The sequence below is a fragment of the Lepidochelys olivacea genome (assembly GCF_965140295.1).
Source record: "Lepidochelys olivacea isolate rLepOli2 genome assembly, chromosome: 3".
Classification (NCBI taxonomy): Eukaryota; Metazoa; Chordata; order Testudines; family Cheloniidae; genus Lepidochelys; species Lepidochelys olivacea.
Window position 1 is genome coordinate 75,600,532 of NC_140413.1, and position 13,064 is coordinate 75,613,595.

Genomic DNA, 13,064 nt, shown 5'->3' on the forward strand with positions numbered 1-13,064 from the left:
TATTCGATAGTCCTAATTTCAAGGGCTCTGTTTTTTATTAAGTATAAGCAAAGGTAATTTATTAATTGGACAAACTGTTAGACACTTTTTTTTTTTGGTAAATAAAGTAGGACGACAAATGCTCAGTCCTTATCCCAATGTGGTTTCATCACTGAGGGGTGCAGGCTACTAGAGACAGCATACAGACAGAAGGCCAAAATAGATGAAAGAAAGACAGAAAGATTATTTTCAATGGACCATCAGAGAAACAACCATTTAAAAGTTTTCAAAAGACTTAGAGTATATCTACATTGCAACTAGATGTGTGACTGCGGCATGTGCAGACATATGGCAGCTAGCTTTAACAGAGATAGTGCAAGTACCAAGAGCAGTGAAACTGCCACAGCATGAGCTTCAGTGCAAACTGTACAGTAACTTCTCACTTAACTTTGTAGTTATGTTCTTGAAAAATTAGACTAAGCAAAACAATGTTAAGCAAATCTAATTTCCTCATAAGAATTAATGTAAACAGGGTGGGTTAGTTCCAGGCAAATTTTTTTCACCAGACAAAAGACATTTTTTATTTATATATATATATATATATATATATATATATATATATATATATATATATATACACACACACACACACACACACATATATATATGCATACATACACACACACACACACACATATACATACATACATACACAGTACAAATTTTAAACAATTTTAAACAAATAATGTCACACTGTATTCAGCAATGATGATTGTGAAGCTTGGTTGAGGAGGTGGAATCAGAGGGTGGATCGTCCAGCTGCTCCTCTTGCTGAACTTTTCCCAACTCAAAAAAACACATCTAGAAATTGTTGTTTTGCTTTCCTTTTTTTTTCTTGGTAAATGTCTTTATAGCAATTCATTACATAACCAATTCTCCTAACCACTATGGAGATGCGTTCCCTGTTAGGATGGTCATCACTAAGGATTTGTAAACCAGCTTCAATCATTTGGAAAGCTTCAGAAAGATGTTTGGCAGTCAAATTTCGATGAGTTGGTTCTTCTTTTACTTCTTGGCTGTCTTCTTCCATTGCTCTCATCACCTCTAGTTGCATCAGATCTTCATTGGTTAGCTCTTCTCCATGTGATTGCAGAAGTTGTGTAACACGGGCTTTTTCCACTTCATCAAAACCTGTTTTCTTGGCCAAGCTGAGGATATCTTTCTTCATAGTGGGGACAACATCTTTAAATCCTTTAAAGTCATCGACACAGTCAGGCCACAACTTCCCCCACACACCATTCACGCATGCTTGAGTGACTTCAGCCCAGGACTCACCGATGTTAACGATGCACTTGCAGATGTTGTAGTCACACCAAAATTGCTAAATCATAGGCTTGCCTTCCCCATCGGTGCCTCTGATGAGCTGGTCAGGAGTACACCGTAAGTAATATGCCTTAAATGCAGCAATGGCTCCTTGGTCCATGGGTTGGATGAGTGACGTTAGGTTCCAGAAAGACAACTTTGACTTTTTCCACACTGGTTGTCCAGGTTGATTGGATGAGCCAGTGCATTATCAATAAGTAAGAAAATCTTAAAATCAAGATTTTCCTTGGCACAGTATTCCTTCCATGTATACCTTCTAGGTGGTAATGCTGCTGGAGACATGAAGATGAAACCGCTGGCAGGGTACCAATCTGAAACACCACAAGCTCTAAAGGGATTTTCAAAGGAACACCTTCCAGTCATTTGAAGATCCAATAAGAAGGCATGGATAACTGGAGCTATTTTTTCAGAATGGCTGACTCTCTCTGCTGTTCCAAAGTGTCGGCAGGTGCTCAACCCCTGGCTCTGCCCCAGGCCCGCCCGCCCCCACTCCAATCCCTCCCCCGAGCGTGTCCTCACTCCTCCCCCAACCTCCTGAATGCCGCAAAACAGCTGATTGCTCCAGGTGGAAGGCGCAGGGAGGGAGGAGGCTGCACATCGCATCCTTGCTCCTCCCCCCAGAGCCTCCTGAACACCCACGAAACAGCTGATTGATACAGGTGGGAGGCACAGGAAGGGAGGGGGGAGGCTGCGCATCGCATCCTCGCTCCTCACTGCGGAGCCTCCTGAACACTTGCAAAACAGCTAATTGCTGCGAGAGGGAGGAATTGCTGATCCGCGGGGCTGCAGGCAGGTGGGAGGCACTGAGGAGTGGAGGGAGCTGATAGCGGGGCTACCGGCCCACCCTGGTTCCAAGCCCTCATGGCCAAACAACGTTATAAGGAAACATTGCGCAACTTTTAATGAGTATGTTCTCTAATAGATCAGCGACGTAACAATGAACAATGTTAACTGAGACGAAGTGAGGAGTTACTGTACAAGCCTGTCCTGGACTCTGGGTACTTACTCAGTGCCTAGCAGACACTAAAGTCCGTGCTGTTGTGGCTTCCCTGCTACTGGTACTTGCACTAGCTATATAAAAGCTAGCTCAAATATGTTTACACATGCTGCAATTGCACCTCAAATTGCAATGTAAACATACCCTCCGTAAAGTGAAAGCCAGCCAAGTATAAAGTTATTAACCTACATGGGGAACAAATACTTAATAACAGACTTTTCAACCTAGCAAGACAAGGTGTAACACAATCCAAGGGCTGGAAGTTGAAGCTAGACAAATCTAGCTAGACAAGACTGGAAATAAGGTGTACATTTTTAAGAGAAATTAGCCATTGGAACAACTTACTAAAGGTCATGGTGGATTCTCCATCACAGGCAATTTAAAAATTAAGATTGGTTATTTTTCTAAAAGATATGCTCTATGAATTAACTTGAGGAAGTTCTGTGGCCTGTGTGTGCAGACTAGATTATCACAATGGGCCCTTCTGGCCTTAGAATTGATGAAAAAAGGCTCAAGCCTTGGTTTTTGCATTGATTTAGTGGGCTTTAGATTGGGCCCAAAGTGCTTTTCCTGGCTTTAATCATAATGTGGTTTCTGTCTAAAATAGTTCCATAAAACCGCACCTTGGTGTTCCCTCATCATTCTTAATCATTTACTTCTATTTCAAATGTCTGTTAAGCACAAGTTGAAGATTTTTAAAAAAAACCAAAACCTCTAGAACTGCAGTTCTTCCTGCTATCTTAAAAGGTTTCCAGATATATTACAAAAATCCCTTATTACCTATATGACAAATATCATAGAATAATTTTTAATATATCTCAAACAAGCATCATTTTCACCAGTTATGTTTTTTATTTTTGCATTTTACACAACTTGGACAAATAAAATTAGGGATGTCAAGCGATTAAAAAAATAAATCGTGATTAATCGAGCTGTTAATAACAGAACACCATTTATTTAAATATTTTGGATGTTTTCTAAATTTTCAAATATATTGATTTCAATTACAACAGAACACAAAGTGTACAGTGCTAAAACTTTATTTTTTTTATTATAAATATTTGTACATAAAAAGAAACAGTATTTTTCAATTCACCTAATACAAGTATTGTAGTGCAATCTCTATCATGAAAGCTGCACTTACAAATGTAGAATTATGTACAAAAAAACAATTGCACTCAAAAATAAAAAACATTAAACTTTATAGCCTACAAGTCCACTCAGACCTACTTCTTGTTCAGCCAATCGTAAACAAACTTGTCTGTCTGAGCATTTGCAGGAGCTAATGGTGCCTGCTTCTTGTTTACGGTGTCACCTGAAAGTGAAAAGAGGTGTTTGCATGGCACTGTTGTACCCGGCATTGCAAGATATTTACATGCCAGATGTGCTGAAGATTCATACATCCCTTCACGCTTCAACAACCATTCCAGAGGACACGCATCCATGCTGATGACAGGCTCTGCTCGATAATGATCCAAAGCAGTGCAGACTGATGCATGTTAATTTTCATCATCTGAGTCAGATGCCACCAGCACAAGGTTGATTTTCTTTTTTGATGGTTTGGGTTCTGTAGTTTCCACATCTGAGTGTTGCTTTTTTAAGACATCTGAAAGCATGCTCTGTACTTGACCTTTTTAGATTTTGAAAGGTGCTTCAGATTCTTAAACCCTGGATTGAGTGCTGTAGCTATCCTTAGAAATCTCACATTGTTACCTTCTCTGCGTTTTGTGAAATCTGCAGTGAAAGTGTTCTTACAACGAACATGTGCTAGGTCATCATCCAAGACTGGGATAACATGAAATATATGGCAGAATGCAGGTAAAACAGAGCAGGGGACATACAATTCTCCTCCAAAGAGTTCAGTCACAAATTGAATTAACACATTTTTTTAATGAGTATCATCAGGATGCAAGCATGTCCTCTGGAATGGTGGCCGAAGCATGAAGGGGCATATGCATGTTTAGCATATCTGGCATGTAAATACTTTGCAATGCCAGCTACAAAAGTGCCATGCGAATGCCTGTTCTCACTTTCAGGGGATGAAAATAAGAAGCAGGCAGCATTATCTCCTGTAAATATAAACAAACTTGTTTGTCTTAGCGATTGGCTGAACAAAAAAATAGGACTGAGTGGACTTGTAGGCTCTAAAGTTTTAGGATTGTTTTGTTTTTGAGTACAGTTATGTAACAAAAAAATCTACATTTGTAATTTGCACATTCATGATAAAGATTGCACTACAATACTTGTATGATGCGAACAGAAAAATACTACTTGTTTTATCTTTTTTTACAGTGCAAATATCTGAAATAAAAATAATATAAAGTGAGCACTGTACACTTTGTATTCTGTGTTGTAATTGAAATCAATATATTTGAAGATGTTGAAAAAATCCAAAAATATTTAATAAATTTCAATTGGTATTCTATTCTATGAATTGCACAGTGCAATTACAACCGTGATTAATTGAGATTAATTTTTTCTACCACAATTCATTTTTTTAGTTAATTGTGTAAGTTAACAACAATTAATCAACAGCCCTAATTAAATACATAAATCAGTTTCATTTTTAGGTATAGCTAGTTTAATCGTCTGGTACTCATGCTCTAGAACAATGTAGCAAAATTCACATGACAAACTGCCCACATGCCTTCTAGATCAGTTGGTTTTCTGACAACCCCCTCATCAGTCATATGGCATTGTTTGGAGAGGGAAGCTGCACTCACACCACATCCCCCATGCCCAAGACCTTGGACAAAAGTCAGCATCACCAACTGTCTTTGCCTTTTAGAGTTCAGTTTCTCTTGTGTGCCAGTCAGTAACACCTCAGATAAAAGATAATGTCTTCAGTTTGGATTCAATTAAATATTTTATATATTTTCTTTTTTAGACAAGTACAAAAATAAAATGAGCATACCAGAATTACAAAAAAAAAAATCTTTGCTTCGCCCAACAAATTTAGGTTGCTAAGCACCAATGTACTTTACTATTTACATAATTTACAAAACCCCAAGCAAATTAACAGTTAACATAAGTTTTTACAATGCCAATAGTAAACAAACATCCTTATCAATTATAAAAAAAATTGGTATTTCATCACATCAACTTTTCAATGGACTGCTGGGTATTTATATGCATTTGTTATCTCAATTTCTATACCTGGATTTTTTTTTAAAGAATTCTTAAATGTACTTATTGGTAATAATTCCCATTTATCAAATAAAATGTTTTGTTTAAGTATTTATAATTACTTCGTGATAATGTTGTATATATAATTTTCCTATTAAATTACATAACACTAACAATCATAATTCATAATATATGTATGTGGACTTGCATTTGAGGCTGATCAATGGGACACTCATATGAATATATATAAAGTTTTCTTTTTCAACACACTTTTCTTTTTCAAACAGTTTTGTAATCATGGCTGTGTAACTGATTTCATAGATTCAAAGGCCAGAAGGCACCATTATGATCATCTAGATCAGCAGTTTTCAAACTTTTTTTCTGGCGACCCAGTTGAAGAAAATTGTTGATGCCCATGACCCAACGAAACTGGGAATGAGGGGTTTGGGATGTGGGAGGGGCTCAGGGCTGGGGCAGAGGGTTAGGGTGTGGGGGTGAGGGCTGCAGGGATGGGAATGAGGGGTTCAGGGTGTGGGAGGGGGCTCTGGGCTGGGGGTGCAGGCTCTGGGGTGGGGCCAGGGATGATGGGTGTGGGGTGCAGGAGGGGGCTCAGGCTTACCTCCAACAGCTCCCAGTCAGCGGCGCAGTCAGGGTGCAGAGGCAGACTTCCAGCTTGTCCTGGCACTGCAAACCGCACTGGGCCCCGGAAGGTCCAGCTCCTAGGCAGAGACGCACAAGCAGCTCCGTGCAACTCTCGCCCTCATGCATTGCCCCCCCCAGCTCCCAATGGCTGGTTCCCGGCCAATAGGAGTGCGGAGCTGGTGCTCAGGGAGGGGGCAGCACGTGGAGGCCCGTGGCCCCCCCACCTTGGATCCAGACCTGCTGCTGGCTGCTTCTGGGGCGCAGCACGGTTGCAGAACAGTAGGGACTATCCTGCCTTAACTGGGCAGCACCGCTGACGGGACTTTTAACAGCCCGGTCAGCAGTGCTGACCAGAGCCATCACAACCCAGTGCCTTACATTCCTCGATGCAGTACTGGGTCGCGACCTGCAGTTTGAAAACCACTGATCTAGATCTCCTCTATAATGGGCCATAGAACTTCCCCCAAATAACCCTAGAGCAGTGGTTCTCAAAGCCGGTCCGCCGCTTGTTCAGCCCAGACCGCCAGGGGCTTTCCCTGGTTTGTTTACCTGCCACGTCCGCAAGTTTGGCCGATCGCGGCTCCCACTGGCTGCAGTTCGCCGTTCCAGGGCAATGGGGGCTGCAGAAAGAGGCGCGGGCCGACGGACGTGCTGGCCGCCCTTCCCACAGCCCCCATTGGACTGGAGCGGCGAACCGCGGCCAGCGGGAGCGGCGAACCGCGGCCAGCGGGAGCGGCGAACCGCGGCCAGCGGGAGCGGCGAACCGCGGCCAGCGGGAGCGGCGAACCGCGGCCAGCGGGAGCGGCGAACCGCGGCCAGCGGGAGCGGCGAACCGCGGCCAGCGGGAGCGGCGAACCGCGGCCAGCGGGAGCGGCGAACCGCGGCCAGCGGGAGCGGCGAACCGCGGCCAGCGGGAGCGGCGAACCGCGGCCAGCGGGAGCGGCGAACCGCGGCCAGCGGGAGCGGCGAACCGCGGCCAGCGGGAGCGGCGAACCGCGGCCAGCGGGAGCGGCGAACCGCGGCCAGCGGGAGCGGCGAACCGCGGCCAGCGGGAGCGGCGAACCGCGGCCAGCGGGAGCGGCGAACCGCGGCCAGCGGGAGCGGCGAACCGCGGCCAGCGGGAGCGGCGAACCGCGGCCAGCGGGAGCGGCGAACCGCGGCCAGCGGGAGCGGCGAACCGCGGCCAGCGGGAGCGGCGAACCGCGGCCAGCGGGAGCGGCGAACCGCGGCCAGCGGGAGCGGCGAACCGCGGCCAGCGGGAGCGGCGAACCGCGGCCAGCGGGAGCGGCGATAGGCCGAACCTGCAGACGCGGCAGGTAAACAAACTGGCCCAGCCCGCCAGGGGCTTTCCCTGAACAAGCAGCAGACCGGCTTTGAGAACCATTGCGCTAGAGCATATCTCTTAGAAAATCATATACAAAAATATTTGACTGCTCCTCTTTCTGTCCTACTCTCTGTACAGTAGGACATCCAAGAGTGAATTTACCAGATGCTGGTGGATCCGTGCTGATCCATGTGTGCGCTATCTGGTCACTTGGCAGTATGGAATAACTGTCCAGATTTTCCCAGAATTAACTGATATAAACAAAATTAGGTAGCATGGTGGGAGTAAGCATGCAAACAGTTCAGCCACAGAAAGACTGCAGAGTGGACATACCGTATATACTCATTCATTAGCCCGTTCGTTTGTAAGCCGATCCCCCCAAGATGGATACGTAAAAATGTCTGACCCTTTCATAAGTCGACCCTATATTTCAGGGCTTGGCAAACTCTGGCTCCCGGCCCATCAGAATAAGCTGCTGGCAAGTTGGGATGTTTTATTTACCTGGAACATCCGCAGGCACAGAGCCCCTCAGCTCCCAGTGGCCGCGGTTCGCTGTTCCCAGCCAATGGGAGCTGCAGGAAGCGTGCGGGCCAAGAAACATGCTGGCCGCCATTTCCCGCAGCTCCCATTGGCTGGGAACAGCGAACCGCGGCCACTGGGAGCTGAGGGGCTCCCTGCCTGCGAATGCTCCCGGTAAACAAAATGACAACGTATTAGATGTCTATTTCAATAATTCAATAGAGCTTACAATCGTCAAATTTTGGTGTAGATCAGTTGATAAGCTGACCCCTGCTCTTTAATTCTTCACTTTTTTACCAAAAAAATTCAGCTTATGAATGAGTATATACGGTACCAAAAAAAAAAAAAAAAAGATTGAGTTAACCTTTTATATAAGAGTTGCAAAACCATAGTTGTGATTGTATTTGTAACATTGACAGGATGTCTGTTCTGGTAGATGTTTGGCTATAACGTCTCCAGAAACGTGGCACAGCTTTCATTCCTCTATTCCTCTATCAAAAAAATCAGTTGAATAATTTAAATTTTTAAAGAAGTAGTATGGTATAAGGACCCGAACAGAATGCTTTTGGAAGAACGATAGGTAGGGGTTTATTCTAAAATGAGCTTAAAATAAATTCCTAATTTTTCTCTAAAACTTGGTGGCCAAATTTCACACAGGTTTAGCTTTTATGTCCTTTGAATTTTCAATGTAGTTTTTGCTTTGTTTTTCTTAATAAACTAAATTTTTGAATAAAAGCCTTTGAGTCTGGGCTCTGGCCAAAAAGTTTTCTTATCAGTCCTACTTTTCATTGCTGACCGATATCTTTTAAAAGAGACACATCAGACTTGATAAAGAGACAAACCGTAAGAGATCTGGGGCAAATGTTGGATATAGCGTCAACTGTAGACATTATTTATATTATAATGTAGAACCTGTGTATGACTGATGGAGGTTAGAGGCAAACTAATCAGAACTATGGGGGCCAGGTGCACAGAAGCCTGATTGATTAACTGGGGGCCACAAGCACTAGAGCCTGATTGGTTGATTATCAGGCAATAAACCCTTAAAATGAAAAATTATTTTTAAAAGGTATATTAGGGTACCTTCCCCCCCCACAATTATGCACACTTCAGTTTAAGTACAAAGACGCCTTTTTTTAACTGCCAACTCTGCAAATTGAGTCCATGATCTGAATGTTACCCCCTGTCCTTTCTAGCTAGTCCCCAAGAAAGATTCTGCAAGTGGAACTTAATTAACAATTCTGTTAATGTGTAAGCTAGAAACAATCTAGCCATTCACCCATTACTTTATTGGCTCTGGAAAACTAAGAGGAGTAAAAAGCAGTAAGTATTATCAACAAAAGAAACTATGTGATTCAGAATATACAATGAGAACAGATCTGTTGAGTAAAAGTTAACTTCTTAAAATAAACTTTTCTGACTACTTATTTTATATACTTACTTTCTTGACTACTACTGTCTGACTATTTATAAAATGTCAGTTTAATCTGCATAAGTTTTCAGTTTGTCATGCATGTACAATATCACATCTTTCTACTGAAGTAGTCTGAGTGGCTGCTGACAGATTTATTCATTTGGACCATCAAAAAACAACCAGAAACAGGGCTGTTAGGCAATCATTCAAGGGTGCTATCAACCCCATGAAATAGGATGATTTAACAAAAGTGATCAGTGATGGGAAAGACCACTTCCCAGAGAAAATGTGTCATGTGCAACAGCAGTTCTCAACCGGGGTACTGGAGCCCCCTGAGGGGCCGTGAGCAGGTTTCAGGGGGGCCACCAAGCAGGGTCAGTGTTAGACTTGCTGGGGCCCAGGCCAGAAAACTGAAGCCCTGCTATGTTCGACTGAAGCCTGGGGCTCCCAGCCCTGCCACCTGGGGCTGAAGCTGAAGCCTGAGCAACTTAGCTTTGCAGGGACCCCTGTGGTGTGGAGCCCTGGGCAATTATCCTGCTTGATATGCCTTAACTGGCTTTTATGTGCAGAAAAGCAGTTCTTGTGGCACTGGTGGGCCGTAGAGTTTTTATAGCCTTTTGGAGAAGGTGGGGAGGCTCAGAAAGAAAAAGGCTGAGAATCCCTGATGTACAAAATATGCCAATCTTCCATCCAGTCTCTAAACCAGTGATCCCCAAACTGTGGGGCACGCCCCCTCTAGTGGGGCATGGAGGAACGTTCGGGGGCAGCGGGTGGAATGCGGCGAGGCTCAAGTCAGCCCCTATGGGCGGTGGACAGGGAGCACCACCCAGCCCCACTCTGCTCCCAGCTCCGCTCAGTCCCCACCTCCAGACCAAGCTGTGACTCCGCTCCTGTCCACGGCCCCAGCCGCAGCTCGGGCCTCAATCCCAGCCCCAGCTATGGCTCCTGGCTCATGCTCCCGGCTCTGGTCCTACTCCCAGCCCCACTTCCAGCGCCGGCTGCGACTCCCAGGGGGATGTAGACTGGGTAAGGGAGGGGCGCAACAGAAAAATTTTGGGGACCACTGCTCTAAACGAAGGGAGAAGATCCAAACCATAGGTATCTCTGAAAAGCAAGATTACAATGTGAATGGACTCTAGGGAATTAGAAAGGAAATATACAAACATAAGGAATGGGGAAAAAACGGGAAAAGGAGAGGCGACAGGACAGGAAGGATGGTTTGGTGGTTAGGCACTAGCCTAGAACTTGGGTTCGTGTCCCTGCTCCACCAGACACCCTTGTATGATCTCAGACAACTCAGTATCTCTGTGCCTTACCTCCCCATCTGTAAAATGGGGATAATAGCATTCCCTACCTCAGCGGGATATTGAGGTAAATATATTAAAGTTTGTGACAACACTGAGATACTACAGTAATACTACAGAGGGCCACAGAATTGATAAATTTAATAAAAATGTGTTAGTCTAGACATTAGAGAAGGAAAAGAATTCCAAAAGAGTTAAATAAGAGATTTCATAATTAATCTTCATTAAGAAAAAAGGGAGAAGAAGGGATCACTATTATAGAGTAGGATTAATCAAGTATGAGGACTATGAGACAGCTGTAGTAACTATTCTGCTTCACTTTTAAAAGACTGAGAATCATACAGCATTAAACGCTAATGAAAATTTGGTCATGGTGGTGTGAAGGATTGATAAGCAGCTAATGAATGAATTACACTAATCATATGTAAATCAGCAGGGACAGATGATATGCAGTTATCAGTCCAGGAATAAACCCAGGATATGGTTTATTTCCAATTAAAGGGAATCATGTCTAAGGGCTTGTCCACACTGGGAAGTTAATTTGGATTAACGGGGGGTGTGAATTTAAAGGAGAACAGGTATTCCTGAATTAACTCCTTCTGTGGAGACTTATTCCAGAATAAGGGCATGGCTACATTGCAAACGTCAAAGCGCTGTCACGGGAGCGCTGTCGCGGCAGTGCTTTGAAGTGCGAGCATGGTCATGCACAACTGCTGGGAAAGAGCTCTCCCAGCGCTCCTGGCAATCCACCTCCACAAGGGGATTAGCTCCAAGTGCTGAGAGCCGCACTGTTTACACTAGTGCTTAAAAGCACTCTGACTTGCTGCACTCAGGGGGGTGATTTTTCCAGACTGGAGTGGTCCTTGGAAGAATGGCAGAATCCTAAACAGCAGAGGCAGGCTTCCAAGCAGGGTAAAAAAACTTCAACGAGAGGTACAGTAACTTCTCACTTAATGTTGTAGTTATGTTCCTAAAAAATGCAACTTTAAGTGAACGATGTTAAGCAAATCCAATTTCCCCATAAGAATTAATGTAAATGGGGGGGGTTAGGTTCCAGGGAAATTTTTTTCACCAGACAAAAGACTATTTTTTATATATAAACACACACACACACACACAGTATAAGTTTTAAACAAACAATTTAAGACTGGTACACAGTGATGATGATTCTGAAGCTTGGTTGAGGTGGTGAAGTCAGAGGATGGGATATTTCCCAGGGAAGCCCTTACTGCTAAATGATGAACTAGCAATCAGCTGAGCCCTCAAGGGCTAACCCATTGTTGTTAATGTAGCCTCACGCTCTACAAGGCAACAGGAATGGAGGGAGGCAAGGCAGCAGAGCAGACAGACACACACACCCTATGTGAGAGAGAGAGAGAGAGGTGCACAAGGCCCCTTTAAGTACGCTGACCCCACTTTAAGTACACTGCCTTTTTAAGTAGATCAGCAAGTTGAGACAGATGCTGCTGCCAGGAAGCTCCCTCCGTCCTGAGCCCTGTGGTGCCCCGTCCCCACACCGTTCTATGGAAATGGGGTAAGCCGGGTGAAGGAGCAGGGGGGAGGGGGACACTCTGATTAGCCCCCCTCTTTCCCCCACCCCGCACAGCAAGCAGGAGGGTCCAGGGAGCAGCTCCAAGACAGAGGGCAGGAGCAGCACGACAGTGTGGGGAGGGATAGCTGAACTGCTGGCAATTGGTAGCCTGCTGGGCGGCTGCTGCACAGGGAACTTAGGGGAAAGTGGAGCTGATAGGGAGGCTGCCAGTTCACCCTGGTTCCAAGCCCCCACCAGCTAGTTCCAATAGGCTGCTCTTCCTGCAAGCAATGGACAAAGCAGGCGGCTGCCAAACCACGTTATAAGGGAGCATTTCTCAACTTTAAACAAGTATATTCTCTAATTGATCAGCAATGTAACAATGTTAACCGGGAGGACTTTAAGTGAGGAGTTACTGTATATAGATCAATTATGTCTTTAACCTCACCCACTCTCGGGCCTTCAGCTACCACCTATACAAATAATCAATTGCTAGATCCCTAATCTTTCCTTTCCTCTTTTCAATCTAAAACCTTTTGCTATCCTTTGCATACCTAACCTTGGCTATCCGCTCCACCCCCCCATCAACCAAAAATAACCAAAAAGTGAATTCCACGGGTTGCTCCTAAACCATCCCTTCTCCCTCCTTTCTCCAAAATTCTTTCACATCATCCACTACTTTGAAACAACACTCTTCTCTTCAGTTCCTACAATTAGCTTCCTCTTGCTCTCGACAGTAAGTTTCATTCCCACCTTTAAGATTCTGTGTAAATCCATTCCTACCTATGTCAGTTTTTACTTTGTCCTACTGCCTAACTGCCTTTGTCCTAACTAGTTGTTGCCTA

General features: G+C 44.5%; 1 protein-coding gene across 3 annotated transcripts in view; it reads right to left on the reverse strand.

The window, feature by feature from the left end:
* Positions 1-13,064, reverse strand: part of FBXL4 (F-box and leucine rich repeat protein 4) — a 111,498-nt gene that overhangs the window by 95,123 nt on the left and 3,311 nt on the right. The window contains exon 1 of one of the 3 annotated variants that reach the window (XM_084625294.1): positions 6,105-6,507. The exons of the other annotated variants lie outside the window; for them this stretch is intronic. The gene's annotated coding sequence lies outside the window, so the exon portion shown is untranslated. Of the gene's footprint in view, positions 1-6,104; positions 6,508-13,064 lie in introns of those variants that run through there. 3 annotated transcript variants of the gene reach the window in all.